This window comes from Leucopleurus acutus, assembly GCF_964270905.1.
Source record: "Leucopleurus acutus genome assembly, chromosome: 1".
Lineage (NCBI taxonomy): Eukaryota > Metazoa > Chordata > Mammalia > Artiodactyla > Delphinidae > Leucopleurus > Leucopleurus acutus.
This window is the reverse complement of record NC_139142.1, coordinates 102,307,211-102,324,471: the sequence shown is the minus strand read 5'-3', so window position 1 is coordinate 102,324,471 and position 17,261 is coordinate 102,307,211.

The window sequence follows — 17,261 nt, the reverse complement described above, 5'->3', positions numbered from 1 at the left end:
AAAAAACGCATACGCACTTTATGGGCAACCAAGCAAGCAAGCAATGCAAATGTGCACAACAAAGAAGTCTCATTTCCCACCGGTCAAAAGGGCCATCCGAAAAAATTGTAAACACCAGAAATGCAGGACAGGCCATGGAGAACAGGGAGCCTTTATACGCTGATGGACAGTGTGTGAACTGCCGAGAGCCACTCTGGAGAAGTGTATGGTGGTTCCTAAATCATCTAAAAAACAGAGCGACAGAGCATAGGGCACTTCCAATCACGGGAGTATATCTAGGGAAGTCTAAAAATCAACAAGACACAAGCACACCACAGTTTAGGGCTACTCTGTTTACAAGAACCTCAACTTCAGTACACCTTAAATATCCCAGGAAAGAGAACAATGGATAAAGAAAATGTGGTACTTATGTACAATGGAATATCTCTTCACCATGAAATCAATGTAATAAGGCTAGTAGAAGGATAAAGAGTGGATTGAGGTCCGATAATACTACTTGAAATAAGTCAAACAGAAAAAGAAACATATCATAAGATATCACTTATAGAGGGAGGATAAATATGGCTGCACAAAAAATGAATTACAAAACAGAACAGTGTCTCACATTTAGAAAACACACTTATGTCAGCTTAAGGGGAAAGGAGAGGTGGGGTGATGCATAAAACCAGAGTTTGAAATTAGCACAGATACCGTTCAATAAACCAAATAGGTATCAGACAAGATCTACACCTCGCTCAATGAACTGGCCTCAACACACCCTATACACCGCAGAGAAATATATCTGAGTAATAAGAATCTTAAAACCCATGTATTGATATATCTCCATAAGGGAATCAAGTGTGCGCAGAGCGGCACAAACACAGCAGTGAAAATGAGCTAAACCCCATTATAGAAATAAATTTTAAAACCAAAACGCAGAAACAATGAAAGAGAGAAAAATTCTTACAAAATTCGCTCAGGGGCTGTGATGCAACCTGGAATGACCACATATAAACCCACAGCTGGATAAGACATAAGGCTGGACACTTGGGGCTGAAAGGATTGGAGAGCTTTGGTGAGCAACTGCCGAAAGTTTAATGCAATACTTCGTGCTACTTATTCCAAGGGTCCCAACACTCCAAGTTGAAGGGAATCTTCCTACAGCTAAACCATGCATGGGAAATCCAGCGGATGGTATACCATATGATCGGGAAAGGTTTCTAAAATGCACCTCATTTTCCTCTCCTGGGGCTCCGGATCAACATTCCAGCCACTTTACTAACAACATCTCCACATGGAGAGTCAATGCCTTTAAGTTCCGGTATCGCACAGTCTGCAGTTAGTGCGGAGGATGAATGGGAATAGGGGGAACCAGTGAGAAAATAGCTGTAGCGGTATCAATGGGCACATGTCACTCTAATTTCACATCAGGAAGAAGAATTAACCAAAGGCAGAGCAAGGCACCCCAGAAGAAGAATAGGGCCTGAAGAAATCCTGTGGATATGAGGCAAGATCACAAAAATAAGAGCTGAAAAATGGAGCTAAGGGCCACTGCAATTCAAAAACCTGCAGAGTTATAAAGGCCAACTATTCTCCAAAAGTATATTGAGGTAAGGCTATGAAGAGGCACTGAGAGCAAGTCAGAACTGCAGGAAACCGATTTCAGGAGGTAGACAGGAATTGCACTGAAAACATATGAAAACACTCAGAACGTCGACAATGATGCACTTGGCCAAAAAGGGCGTATGCGTTTTTTCCTGAATATATTCAGGAAGAAACGCATACGCCCTTTCTGGCCAACCAAGCAAGCTCTCAAAGGAAATCTGCACTACAATGAAGTCTCACTTCACCCCGGTCAAAGGGCCATCTGAAAAAAGTGTAAAATCCAGAAAGGCAGGACAGGCCATGGAGAACTGGGAGCCTTGTTATGCTGATGGGCGGGATGTAAATTGCCAGCAGCCACTCTGGAGAAGTGTATGGTGTTTCCTGAAACATCTAAAAAACAAAGCAACAGAGCCTAGGGCACTTGCACTTATGGTCCTATAGCTTAGGGAAATTAAAATCAAAAAGACACAGCCACCCCAAAGTTTGGGACGGCTCTGTTTACAAGAACCTCGTTTATGGTACAAGTTCAATATCACAGAAAGCGAAAAATGGATAAAGAAGTTGTGGTACTTACGTACAATGCAATATCACTCAGCAATGAAATCTATGTCATCAGGCCCGTCGCAGCATAATGAGTGGATTCAGGTACGATGATTCTAAGTGAAATAAGTCACACAGAAAAAGAAACTTCATAAGATATCACCAATACACGGAATGTAAACTTGGCTACAAAGGAACTGAATTACAAAACAGAACAGGGTCTCAAATGTAGAAAACCAACTTATGCTTGCTTAAGGGGAAAGGTGAGTTGGGGTGCTGCATGAAACCAGAGATTGAAATTAGCACAGATACCGTTCCATAAGCCAAATATGTAATAGACAAGAGCTACTCCTTGCTCAACGAAGTGGACTCAACACCCCATATTAAACGCCTAAGAATATACCTGACTAGAAATAATCTTAAAACCTACGGATTTATTTGTCTCCGAAAGAGAATCAAGCGTGTGTACAGCGGCATAAACGCAGCAGTGATAGGATTGGTGAGGTTCGGTGAGCAAATGCAGACCCTTTGAAGTCATATTGCATGGTACCCATTCCATGGGTCTCAACTCTCCAGGTTTAAGGGATTCTTCCTTCAGCTAAAACATGCATGTGGAACACAGATTATGATCCACCGTGTGATCAGGAAACGTGTTCAAATGTGTCTCAGTTTTCGTCCCCTGGTACTTGGGTGCAACACTCCAGACGCTTTACTAACACTCTCCCCACTTGGAGAGTCAGTGCCTTTAACCTCCTGTTTGGCCCAGTTTGTAATTTCTGTGGAAAATGAACAGGAATAGGGAGAACGAAAGAGAGACTAGCTGGAGGTGTCTGGACGGGCAAATTTAACTCTCATTTCCCACCAGGAAGAGGAATTAACCAAAGGCTCAGCGTGCCGTGCCGGAACTACACTAGGGCCTGAAGAAATCCTGCGGTGTTGCGGCCAGCTCACAAGAAAACGAGTTGAAGAAACGAGCTCAGGGGCACTGTAATTCACAAACCTGCAGAGTTATAAATGACAGCTATCGTCCAAAAATATATTGAAGTAAGGCTGCCAAGAGGACTTGAAAGCGGGGCAGAATTGCAGGAAATCGATTTCAGGGGGTACACTGGAATTGCATGTAAAGCATAGGAAAAGAGGCAGAACGTCCACAATGATGCACTTGGCCAAAAAGGGCGTATGCGTTTTTTCCTGAATATATTCAGGAAAAAACGCATACGCCCTTTTTGGCCAACCAAGAAAGCTTGCAAAGGAAATCTGCACTACAATGAAGTCTCACTGCCCCCCGGTCAAAAGGGCCATCTGAAAAAAGTGTAAAATCCAGAAAGGCAGGACAGGCCATGGAGAACTGGGAGCCTTGTTATGCTGGTGGGCGGGATGTAAATTGCCAACAGCCACTCTGGAGAAGTGTATGGTGTTTCCTGAAACATCTAAAAAACAAAGCAACAGAGCCTAGGGCACTTCCACTTATGGTCCTATAGCTTAGGGAAATTAAAATCAAAAAGACACAGCCACCCCAAAGGTTGGGACGGCTCTGTTTACAAGAACCTCGTTTACGGTACAAGTTCAATATCACAGAAAGCGAAAAATGGATAAAGAAGTTGTGGTACTTACGTACAATGCAATATCACTCAGCACTGAAATCTATCTCATCAGGCCCGTAGCAGCATAATGAGTGGATTCAGGTACGATGATTCTAAGTGAAATAAGTCACACAGAAAAAGAAACATCATAAGATATCACTACTACACGGAATGTAAACTTGGCTACACAGGAACTGAATTACAAAACAGAACAGGGTGTCAAATGTAGAAAACCAACTTATGCTTGCTTAAGGGGAAAGGTGAGTTGGGGTGCTGCATGAAACCAGAGATTGAAATTAGCACAGATACCGTTCCATAAGCCAAATATGCAATAGACAAGAGCTACTCCTTGCTCAACGAAGTGGACTCAACACCCCATATTAAACGCCTAAGAATATACCTGACTAGAAATAATCTTAAAACCTACGGATTTATATGTCTCCGAAAGAGAATCAAGCGTGTGTACAGCGGCATAAACGCAGCAGTGATAGGATTGGTGAGGTTCGGTGAGCAAATGCAGACCCTTTGAAGTCATATTGCATGGTACCCATTCCATGGGTCTCAACTCTCCAGGTTTAAGGGATTCTTCCTTCAGCTAAAACATGCATGTGGAACCCAGAGTATGATCCACCGTGTGATCGGGAAACGTGTTCAAATGTATCTCGTTTTCGTCCCTGGTACTCGGGTGCAACATTCCAGATGCTTTACTAACACTCTCCCCACTTGGAGAGTCAGTGCCTTTAACCTCCTGTTTCGCCCAGTTTGTAATTTCTGTGGAAAATGAACAGGAATAGGGAGAACGAAAGAGAGACTAGCTGGAGGTGTCTGGACGGGCAAATTTAACTCTCATTTCCCACCAGGAAGAGGAATTAACCAAAGGCTCAGCGTGCCGTGCCGGAACTACACTAGGGCCTGAAGCAATCCTGCGGTGTTGCGGACAGCTCACAAGAAAGCGAGTTGAAGAAACGAGCTCAGGGGCACTGTAATTCACAAACCTGCAGAGTTATAAATGACAGCTATCGTCCAAAAATATATTGAAGGAAGGCTGCCAAGAGGACTTGAAAGCGGGGCAGAATTGCAGGAAATCGATTTCAGGAGGTACACTGGAATTGCAAGTAAAGCATAGGAAAAGAGGCAGAACGTCCACAATGATGCACTTGGCCAAAAAGGGCGTATGCGTTTTTTCCTGAATATATTCAGGAAAAAACGCATACGCCCTTTTTGGCCAACCAAGCAAGCTTGCAAAGGATATCTGCACTACAATGAAGTCTCACTGCCCCCCGGTCAAAAGGGCCATCTGAAAAAAGTGTAAAATCCAGAAAGGCAGGACAGGCCATGGAGAACTGGGAGCCTTGTTATGCTGATGGGCGGGATGTAAATTGCCAACAGCCACTCTGGAGAAGTGTATGGTGTTTCCTGAAACATCTAAAAAACAAAGCAACAGAGCCTAGGGCACTTCCACTTATGGTCCTATAGCTTAGGGAAATTAAAATCAAAAAGACACAGTCACCCCAAAGTTTGGGACGGCTCTGTTTACAAGAACCTCGTTTACGGTACAAGTTCAATATCACAGAAAGCGAAAAATGGATAAAGAAGTTGTGGTACTTACGTACAATGCAATATCACTCAGCACTGAAATCTATGTCATCAGGCCCGTAGCAGCATAATGAGTGGATTCAGGTACGATGATTCTAAGTGAAATAAGTCACACAGAAAAAGAAACATCATAAGATATCACTACTACACGGAATGTAAACTTGGCTACACAGGAACTGAATTACAAAACAGAACAGGGTGTCAAATGTAGAAAACCAACTTATGCTTGCTTAAGGGGAAAGGTGAGTTGGGGTGCTGCATGAAACCAGAGATTGAAATTAGCACAGATACCGATCCATAAGCCAAATATGCAATAGACAAGAGCTACTCCTTGCTCAACGAAGTGGACTCAACACCCCATATTAAACGCCTAAGAATATACCTGACTAGAAATAATCTTAAAACCTACGGATTTATATGTCTCCGAAAGAGAATCAAGCGTGTGTACAGCGGCATAAACGCAGCAGTGATAGGATTGGTGAGGTTCGGTGAGCAAATGCAGACCCTTTGAAGTCATATTGCATGGTACCCATTCAATGGGTCTCAACTCTCCAGGTTTAAGGGATTCTTCCTTCAGCTAAAACATGCATGTGGAACCCAGAGTATGATCCACCGTGTGATCGGGAAACGTGTTCAAATGTGTCTCGTTTTCGTCCCTGGTACTCGGGTGCAACATTCCAGATGCTTTACTAACAGTCTCCCCACTTGGAGAGTCAGTGCCTTTAACCTCCTGTTTGGCCCAGTTTGTAATTTCTGTGAAAAATGAACAGGAATAGGGAGAACGAAAGAGAGACTATCTGGAGGTGTCTGGACGGGCAAATTTAACTCTCATTTCCCACCAGGAAGAGGAATTAACCAAAGGCTCAGCGTGCCGTGCCGGAACTACACTAGGGCCTGAAGCAATCCTGCGGTGTTGCGGCCAGCTCACAAGAAAGCGAGTTGAAGAAACAAGCTCAGGGGCACTGTAATTCACAAACCTGCAGAGTTATAAATGACAGCTATCGTCCAAAAATATATTGAAGGAAGGCTGCCAAGAGGACTTGAAAGCGGGGCAGAATTGCAGGAAATCGATTTCAGGGGGTACACTGGAATTGCATGTAAAGCATAGGAAAAGAGGCAGAACGTCCACAATGATGCACTTGGCCAAAAAGGGCGTATGCGTTTTTTCCTGAATATATTCAGGAAAAAACGCATACGCCCTTTTTGGCCAACCAAGCAAGCTTGCAAAGGAAATCTGCACTACAATGAAGTCTCACTGCCCCCCGGTCAAAAGGGCCATTTGAAAAAAGTGTAAAATCCAGAAAGGCAGGACAGGCCATGGAGAACTGGGAGCCTTGTTATGCTGGTGGGCGGGATGTAAATTGCCAACAGCCACTCTGGAGAAGTGTATGGTGTTTCCTGAAACATCTAAAAAACAAAGCAACAGAGCCTAGGGCACTTCCACTTATGGTCCTATAGCTTAGGGAAATTAAAATCAAAAAGACACAGCCACCCCAAAGTTTGGGACGGCTCTGTTTACAAGAACCTCGTTTACGGTACAAGTTCAATATCACAGAAAGCGAAAAATGGATAAAGAAGTTGTGGTACTTACGTACAATGCAATATCACTCAGCAATGAAATCTATGTCATCAGGCCCGTAGCAGCATAATGAGTGGATTCAGGTATGATGATTCTAAGTGAAATAAGTCACACAGGAAAAGAAACACCATAAGATATCACTACTACACGGAAGGTAAACTTGGCTACACAAGAACTGAATTACAAAACAGAACAGGGTCTCAAATGGGAAAACCAACTTATGCTTGCTTAAGGGGAAAGGTGAGTTGGGGTGCTGCATGAAACCAGAGATTGAAATTAGCACAGATACCGTTCCATAAGCCAAATATGTAATAGACAAGAGCTACTCCTTGCTCAACGAAGTGGACTCAACACCCCATATTAAACGCTTAAGAATACACCTGACTAGAAATAATCTTAAAAACTACGGATTTATATGTCTCCGAAAGAGAATCAAGCGTGTGTACAGCGGCATAAACGCAGCAGTGATAGGATTGGTGAGGTTCGGTGAGCAAATGCAGACCCTTTGAAGTCATATTGCATGGTACCCATTCCATGGGTCTCAACTCTGCAGGTTTAAGGGATTCTTCCTTCAGCTAAAACATGCATGTGGAACACAGATTATGATCCACCGTGTGATCAGGAAACGTGTTCAAATGTGTCTCAGTTTTCGTCCCCTGGTACTCGGGTGCAACACTCCAGACGCTTTACTAACACTCTCCCCACTTGGAGAGTCAGTGCCTTTAACCTCCTGTTTGGCCCAGTTTGTAATTTCTGTGGAAAATGAACAGGAATAGGGAGAACGAAAGAGAGACTAGCTGGAGGTGTCTGGACGGGCAAATTTAACTCTCATTTCCCACCAGGAAGAGGAATTAACCAAAGGCTCATCGTGCCGTGCCGGAACTACACTAGGGCCTGAAGCAATCCTGCGGTGTTGCGGCCAGCTCACAAGAAAGCGAGTTGAAGAAAGGAGCTCAGGGGCACTGTAATTCACAAACCTGCAGAGTTATAAATGACAGCTATCGTCCAAAAATATATTGAAGTAAGGCTGCCAAGAGGACTTGAAAGCGGGGCAGAATTGCAGGAAATCGATTTCAGGAGGTAGACTGGAATTGCATGTAAAGCATAGGAAAAGAGGCAGAACGTCCACAATGATGCACTTGGCCAAAAAGGGCGTATGCGTTTTTTCCTGAATATATTCAGGAAAAAACGCATACGCCCTTTTTGGCCAACCAAGCAAGCTTGCAAAGGATATCTGCACTACAATGAAGTCTCACTGCCCCCCGGTCAAAAGGGCCATCTGAAAAAAGTGTAAAATCCAGAAAGGCAGGACAGGCCATGGAGAACTGGGAGCCTTGTTATGCTGGTGGGCGGGATGTAAATTGCCAACAGCCACTCTGGAGAAGTGTATGGTGTTTCCTGAAACATCTAAAAAACAAAGCAACAGAGCCTAGGGCACTTCCACTTATGGTCCTATAGCTTAGGGAAATTAAAATCAAAAAGACACAGCCACCCCAAAGTTTGGGACGGCTCTGTTTACAAGAACCTCGTTTACGGTACAAGTTCAATATCACAGAAAGCGAAAAATGGATAAAGAAGTTGTGGTACTTACGTACAATGCAATATCACTCAGCAATGAAATCTATGTCATCAGGCCCGTAGCAGCATAATGAGTGGATTCAGGTATGATGATTCTAAGTGAAATAAGTCACACAGGAAAAGAAACACCATAAGATATCACTACTACACGGAAGGTAAACTTGGCTACACAAGAACTGAATTACAAAACAGAACAGGGTCTCAAATGTAGAAAACCAACTTATGCTTGCTTAAGGGGAAAGGTGAGTTGGGGTGCTGCATGAAACCAGAGATTGAAATTAGCACAGATACCGTTCCATAAGCCAAATATGTAATAGACAAGAGCTACTCCTTGCTCAACGAAGTGGACTCAACACCCCATATTAAACGCTTAAGAATACACCTGACTAGAAATAATCTTAAAAACTACGGATTTATATGTCTCCGAAAGAGAATCAAGCGTGTGTACAGCGGCATAAACGCAGCAGTGATAGGATTGGTGAGGTTCGGTGAGCAAATGCAGACCCTTTGAAGTCATATTGCATGGTACCCATTCCATGGGTCTCAACTCTCCAGGTTTAAGGGATTCTTCCTTCAGCTAAAACATGCATGTGGAACACAGATTATGATCCACCGTGTGATCAGGAAACGTGTTCAAATGTGTCTCACTTTTCGTCCCCTGGTACTCGGGTGCAACACTCCAGACGCTTTACTAACACTCTCCCCACTTGGAGAGTCAGTGCCTTTAAACTCCTGTTTGGCCCAGTTTGTAATTTCTGTAGAAAATGAACAGGAATAGGGAGAACGAAAGAGAGACTAGCTGGAGGTGTCTGGACGGGCAAATTTAACTCTCATTTCCCACCAGGAAGAGGAATTAACCAAAGGCTCAGCGTGCCGTGCCGGAACTACACTAGGGCCTGAAGCAATCCTGCGGTGTTGCGGCCAGCTCACAAGAAAACGAGTTGAAGAAACGAGCTCAGGGGCACTGTAATTCACAAACCTGCAGAGTTATAAATGACAGCTATCGTCCAAAAATATATTGAAGTAAGGCTGCCAAGAGGACTTGCAAGCGGGGCAGAATTGCAGGAAATCGATTTCAGGGGGTACACTGAAATTGCATGTAAAGCATAGGAAAAGAGGCAGAACGTCCACAATGATGCACTTGGCCAAAAAGGGCGTATGCGTTTTTTCCTGAATATATTCAGGAAAAAACGCATACGCCCTTTTTGGCCAACCAAGCAAGCTTGCAAAGGAAATCTGCACTACAATGAAGTCTCCCTGCCCCCCGGTCAAGAGGGCCATCTGAAAAAAGTGTAAAATCCAGAAAGGCAGGACAGGCCATGGAGAACTGGGAGCCTTGTTATGCTGGTGGGCGGGATGTAAATTGCCAACAGCCACTCTGGAGAAGTGTATGGTGTTTCCTGAAACATCTAAAAAACAAAGCAACAGAGCCTAGGGCACTTCCACTTATGGTCCTATAGCTTAGGGAAATTAAAATCAAAAAGACACAGCCACCCCAAAGTTTGGGACGGCTCTGTTTACAAGAACCTCGTTTACGGTACAAGTTCAATATCACAGAAAGCGAAAAATGGATAAAGAAGTTGTGGTACTTACGTACAATGCAATATCACTCAGCAATGAAATCTATGTCATCAGGCCCGTAGCAGCATAATGAGTGGATTCAGGTATGATGATTCTAAGTGAAATAAGTCACACAGGAAAAGAAACACCATAAGATATCACTACTACACGGAAGGTAAACTTGGCTACACAAGAACTGAATTACAAAACAGAACAGGGTCTCAAATGTAGAAAACCAACTTATGCTTGCTTAAGGGGAAAGGTGAGTTGGGGTGCTGCATGAAACCAGAGATTGAAATTAGCACAGATACCGTTCCATAAGCCAAATATGTAATAGACAAGAGCTACTCCTTGCTCAACGAAGTGGACTCAACACCCCATATTAAACGCTTAAGAATACACCTGACTAGAAATAATCTTAAAAACTACGGATTTATATGTCTCCGAAAGAGAATCAAGCGTGTGTACAGCGGCATAAACGCAGCAGTGATAGGATTGGTGAGGTTCGGTGAGCAAATGCAGACCCTTTGAAGTCATATTGCATGGTACCCATTCCATGGGTCTCAACTCTGCAGGTTTAAGGGATTCTTCCTTCAGCTAAAACATGCATGTGGAACACAGATTATGATCCACCGTGTGATCAGGAAACGTGTTCAAATGTGTCTCAGTTTTCGTCCCCTGGTACTCGGGTGCAACACTCCAGACGCTTTACTAACACTCTCCCCACTTGGAGAGTCAGTGCCTTTAACCTCCTGTTTGGCCCAGTTTGTAATTTCTGTGGAAAATGAACAGGAATAGGGAGAACGAAAGAGAGACTAGCTGGAGGTGTCTGGACGGGCAAATTTAACTCTCATTTCCCACCAGGAAGAGGAATTAACCAAAGGCTCATCGTGCCGTGCCGGAACTACACTAGGGCCTGAAGCAATCCTGCGGTGTTGCGGCCAGCTCACAAGAAAGCGAGTTGAAGAAAGGAGCTCAGGGGCACTGTAATTCACAAACCTGCAGAGTTATAAATGACAGCTATCGTCCAAAAATATATTGAAGTAAGGCTGCCAAGAGGACTTGAAAGCGGGGCAGAATTGCAGGAAATCGATTTCAGGAGGTAGACTGGAATTGCATGTAAAGCATAGGAAAAGAGGCAGAACGTCCACAATGATGCACTTGGCCAAAAAGGGCGTATGCGATTTTTCCTGAATATATTCAGGAAAAAACGCATACGCCCTTTTTGGCCAACCAAGCAAGCTTGCAAAGGATATCTGCACTACAATGAAGTCTCACTGCCCCCCGGTCAAAAGGGCCATCTGAAAAAAGTGTAAAATCCAGAAAGGCAGGACAGGCCATGGAGAACTGGGAGCCTTGTTATGCTGGTGGGCGGGATGTAAATTGCCAACAGCCACTCTGGAGAAGTGTATGGTGTTTCCTGAAACATCTAAAAAACAAAGCAACAGAGCCTAGGGCACTTCCACTTATGGTCCTATAGCTTAGGGAAATTAAAATCAAAAAGACACAGCCACCCCAAAGTTTGGGACGGCTCTGTTTACAAGAACCTCGTTTACGGTACAAGTTCAATATCACAGAAAGCGAAAAATGGATAAAGAAGTTGTGGTACTTACGTACAATGCAATATCACTCAGCAATGAAATCTATGTCATCAGGCCCGTAGCAGCATAATGAGTGGATTCAGGTATGATGATTCTAAGTGAAATAAGTCACACAGGAAAAGAAACACCATAAGATATCACTACTACACGGAAGGTAAACTTGGCTACACAAGAACTGAATTACAAAACAGAACAGGGTCTCAAATGTAGAAAACCAACTTATGCTTGCTTAAGGGGAAAGGTGAGTTGGGGTGCTGCATGAAACCAGAGATTGAAATTAGCACAGATACCGTTCCATAAGCCAAATATGTAATAGACAAGAGCTACTCCTTGCTCAACGAAGTGGACTCAACACCCCATATTAAACGCTTAAGAATACACCTGACTAGAAATAATCTTAAAAACTACGGATTTATATGTCTCCGAAAGAGAATCAAGCGTGTGTACAGCGGCATAAACGCAGCAGTGATAGGATTGGTGAGGTTCGGTGAGCAAATGCAGACCCTTTGAAGTCATATTGCATGGTACCCATTCCATGGGTCTCAACTCTCCAGGTTTAAGGGATTCTTCCTTCAGCTAAAACATGCATGTGGAACCCAGAGTATGATCCACCGTGTGATCGGGAAACGTGTTCAAATGTATCTCGTTTTCGTCCCTGGTACTCGGGTGCAACATTCCAGATGCTTTACTAACACTCTCCCCACTTGGAGAGTCAGTGCCTTTAACCTCCTGTTTCGCCCAGTTTGTAATTTCTGTGGAAAATGAACAGGAATAGGGAGAACGAAAGAGAGACTAGCTGGAGGTGTCTGGACGGGCAAATTTAACTCTCATTTCCCACCAGGAAGAGGAATTAACCAAAGGCTCAGCGTGCCGTGCCGGAACTACACTAGGGCCTGAAGCAATCCTGCGGTGTTGCGGACAGCTCACAAGAAAGCGAGTTGAAGAAACGAGCTCAGGGGCACTGTAATTCACAAACCTGCAGAGTTATAAATGACAGCTATCGTCCAAAAATATATTGAAGTAAGGCTGCCAAGAGGACTTGAAAGCGGGGCAGAATTGCAGGAAATCGATTTCAGGAGGTACACTGGAATTGCAAGTAAAGCATAGGAAAAGAGGCAGAACGTCCACAATGATGCACTTGGCCAAAAAGGGCGTATGCGTTTTTTCCTGAATATATTCAGGAAAAAACGCATACGCCCTTTTTGGCCAACCAAGCAAGCTTGCAAAGGATATCTGCACTACAATGAAGTCTCACTGCCCCCCGGTCAAAAGGGCCATCTGAAAAAAGTGTAAAATCCAGAAAGGCAGGACAGGCCATGGAGAACTGGGAGCCTTGTTATGCTGATGGGCGGGATGTAAATTGCCAACAGCCACTCTGGAGAAGTGTATGGTGTTTCCTGAAACATCTAAAAAACAAAGCAACAGAGCCTAGGGCACTTCCACTTATGGTCCTATAGCTTAGGGAAATTAAAATCAAAAAGACACAGTCACCCCAAAGTTTGGGACGGCTCTGTTTACAACAACCTCGTTTACGGTACAAGTTCAATATCACAGAAAGCGAAAAATGGATAAAGAAGTTGTGGTACTTACGTACAATGCAATATCACTCAGCAATGAAATCTATGTCATCAGGCCCGTAGCAGCATAATGAGTGGATTCAGGTATGATGATTCTAAGTGAAATAAGTCACACAGGAAAAGAAACACCATAAGATATCACTACTACACGGAAGGTAAACTTGGCTACACAAGAACTGAATTACAAAACAGAACAGGGTCTCAAATGTAGAAAACCAACTTATGCTTGCTTAAGGGGAAAGGTGAGTTGGGGTGCTGCATGAAACCAGAGATTGAAATTAGCACAGATACCGTTCCATAAGCCAAATATGCAATAGACAAGAGCTACTCCTTGCTCAACGAAGTGGACTCAACACCCCATATTAAACGCCTAAGAATATACCTGACTAGAAATAATCTTAAAACCTACAGATTTATATGTCTCCGAAAGAGAATCAAGCGTGTGTACAGCGGCATAAACGCAGCAGTGATAGGATTGGTGAGGTTCGGTGAGCAAATGCAGACCCTTTGAAGTCATATTGCATGGTACCCATTCCATGGGTCTCAACTCTCCAGGTTTAAGGGATTCTTCCTTCAGCTAAAACATGCATGTGGAACCCAGAGTATGATCCACCGTGTGATCGGGAAACGTGTTCAAATGTGTCTCGTTTTCGTCCCTGGTACTCGGGTGCAACATTCCAGATGCTTTACTAACACTCTCCCCACTTGGAGAGTCAGTGCCTTTAACCTCCTGTTTGGCCCAGTTTGTAATTTCTGTAGAAAATGAACAGGAATAGGGAGAACAAAAGAGAGACTATCTGGAGGTGTCTGGACGGGCAAATTTAACTCTCATTTCCCACCAGGAAGAGGAATTAACCAAAGGCTCAGCGTGCCGTGCCGGAACTACACTAGGGCCTGAAGCAATCCTGCGGTGTTGCGGCCAGCTCACAAGAAAACGAGTTGAAGAAACGAGCTCAGGGGCACTGTAATTCACAAACCTGCAGAGTTATAAATGACAGCTATCGTCCAAAAATATATTGAAGTAAGGCTGCCAAGAGGACTTGAAAGCGGGGCAGAATTGCAGGAAATCGATTTCAGGGGGTACACTGGAATTGCATGTAAAGCATAGGAAAAGAGGCAGAACGTCCACAATGATGCACTTGGCCAAAAAGGGCGTATGCGTTTTTTCCTGAATATATTCAGGAAAAAACGCATACGCCCTTTTTGGCCAACCAAGCAAGCTTGCAAAGGAAATCTGCACTACAATGAAGTCTCACTGCCCCCCGGTCAAAAGGGCCATCTGAAAAAAGTGTAAAATCCAGAAAGGCAGGACAGGCCATGGAGAACTGGGAGCCTTGTTATGCTGGTGGGCGGGATGTAAATTGCCAACAGCCACTCTGGAGAAGTGTATGGTGTTTCCTGAAACATCTAAAAAACAAAGCAACAGAGCCTAGGGCACTTCCACTTATGGTCCTACAGCTTAGGGAAATTAAAATCAAAAAGACACAGCCACCCCAAAGGTTGGGACGGCTCTGTTTACAAGAACCTCGTTTACGGTACAAGTTCAATATCACAGAAAGCAAAAAATGGATAAAGAAGTTGTGGTACTTACGTACAATGCAATATCACTCAGCACTGAAATCTATGTCATCAGGCCCGTAGCAGCATAATGAGTGGATTCAGGTACGATGATTCTAAGTGAAATAAGTCACACAGAAAAAGAAACATCATAAGATATCACTACTACACGGAATGTAAACTTGGCTACACAGGAACTGAATTACAAAACAGAACAGGGTGTCAAATGTAGAAAACCAACTTATGCTTGCTTAAGGGGAAAGGTGAGTTGGGGTGCTGCATGAAACCAGAGATTGAAATTAGCACAGATACCGATCCATAAGCCAAATATGCAATAGACAAGAGCTACTCCTTGCTCAACGAAGTGGACTCAACACCCCATATTAAACGCCTAAGAATATACCTGACTAGAAATAATCTTAAAACCTACGGATTTATATGTCTCCGAAAGAGAATCAAGCGTGTGTACAGCGGCATAAACGCAGCAGTGATAGGATTGGTGAGGTTCGGTGAGCAAATGCAGACCCTTTGAAGTCATATTGCATGGTACCCATTCCATGGGTCTCAACTCTCCAGGTTTAAGGGATTCTTCCTTCAGCTAAAACATGCATGTGGAACCCAGAGTATGATCCACCGTGTGATCGGGAAACGTGTTCAAATGTGTCTCGTTTTCGTCCCTGGTACTCGGGTGCAACATTCCAGATGCTTTACTAACACTCTCCCCACTTGGAGAGTCAGTGCCTTTAACCTCCTGTTTGGCCCAGTTTGTAATTTCTGTGAAAAATGAACAGGAATAGGGAGAACGAAAGAGAGACTATCTGGAGGTGTCTGGACGGGCAAATTTAACTCTCATTTCCCACCAGGAAGAGGAATTAACCAAAGGCTCAGCGTGCCGTGCCGGAACTACACTAGGGCCTGAAGCAATCCTGCGGTGTTGCGGCCAGCTCACAAGAAAACGAGTTGAAGAAACGAGCTCAGGGGCACTGTAATTCACAAACCTGCAGAGTTATAAATGACAGCTATCGTCCAAAAATATATTGAAGGAAGGCTGCCAAGAGGACTTGAAAGCGGGGCAGAATTGCAGGAAATCGATTTCAGGGGGTACACTGGAATTGCATGTAAAGCATAGGAAAAGAGGCAGAACGTCCACAATGATGCACTTGGCCAAAAAGGGCGTATGCGTTTTTTCCTGAATATATTCAGGAAAAAACGCATACGCCCTTATTGGCCAACCAAGCAAGCTTGCAAAGGAAATCTGCACTACAATGAAGTCTCACTGCCCCCCGGTCAAAAGGGCCATTTGAAAAAAGTGTAAAATCCAGAAAGGCAGGACAGGCCATGGAGAACTGGGAGCCTTGTTATGCTGGTGGGCGGGATGTAAATTGCCAACAGCCACTCTGGAGAAGTGTATGGTGTTTCCTGAAACATCTAAAAAACAAAGCAACAGAGCCTAGGGCACTTCCACTTATGGTCCTATAGCTTAGGGAAATTAAAATCAAAAAGACACAGCCACCCCAAAGTTTGGGACGGCTCTGTTTACAAGAACCTCGTTTACGGTACAAGTTCAATATCACAGAAAGCGAAAAATGGATAAAGAAGTTGTGGTACTTACGTACAATGCAATATCACTCAGCAATGAAATCTATGTCATCAGGCCCGTAGCAGCATAATGAGTGGATTCAGGTATGATGATTCTAAGTGAAATAAGTCACACAGGAAAAGAAACACCATAAGATATCACTACTACACGGAAGGTAAACTTGGCTACACAAGAACTGAATTACAAAACAGAACAGGGTCTCAAATGTAGAAAACCAACTTATGCTTGCTTAAGGGGAAAGGTGAGTTGGGGTGCTGCATGAAACCAGAGATTGAAATTAGCACAGATACCGTTCCATAAGCCAAATATGTAATAGACAAGAGCTACTCCTTGCTCAACGAAGTGGACTCAACACCCCATATTAAACGCTTAAGAATACACCTGACTAGAAATAATCTTAAAAACTACGGATTTATATGTCTCCGAAAGAGAATCAAGCGTGTGTACAGCGGCATAAACGCAGCAGTGATAGGATTGGTGAGGTTCGGTGAGCAAATGCAGACCCTTTGAAGTCATATTGCATGGTACCCATTCCATGGGTCTCAACTCTCCAGGTTTAAGGGATTCTTCCTTCAGCTAAAACATGCATGTGGAACACAGATTATGATCCACCGTGTGATCAGGAAACGTGTTCAAATGTGTCTCAGTTTTCGTCCCCTGGTACTCGGGTGCAACACTCCAGACGCTTTACTAACACTCTCCCCACTTGGAGAGTCAGTGCCTTTAACCTCCTGTTTGGCCCAGTTTGTAATTTCTGTGGAAAATGAACAGGAATAGGGAGAACGAAAGAGAGACTAGCTGGAGGTGTCTGGACGGGCAAATTTAACTCTCATTTCCCACCAGGAAGAGGAATTAACCAAAGGCTCATCGTGCCGTGCCGGAACTACACTAGGGCCTGAAGCAATC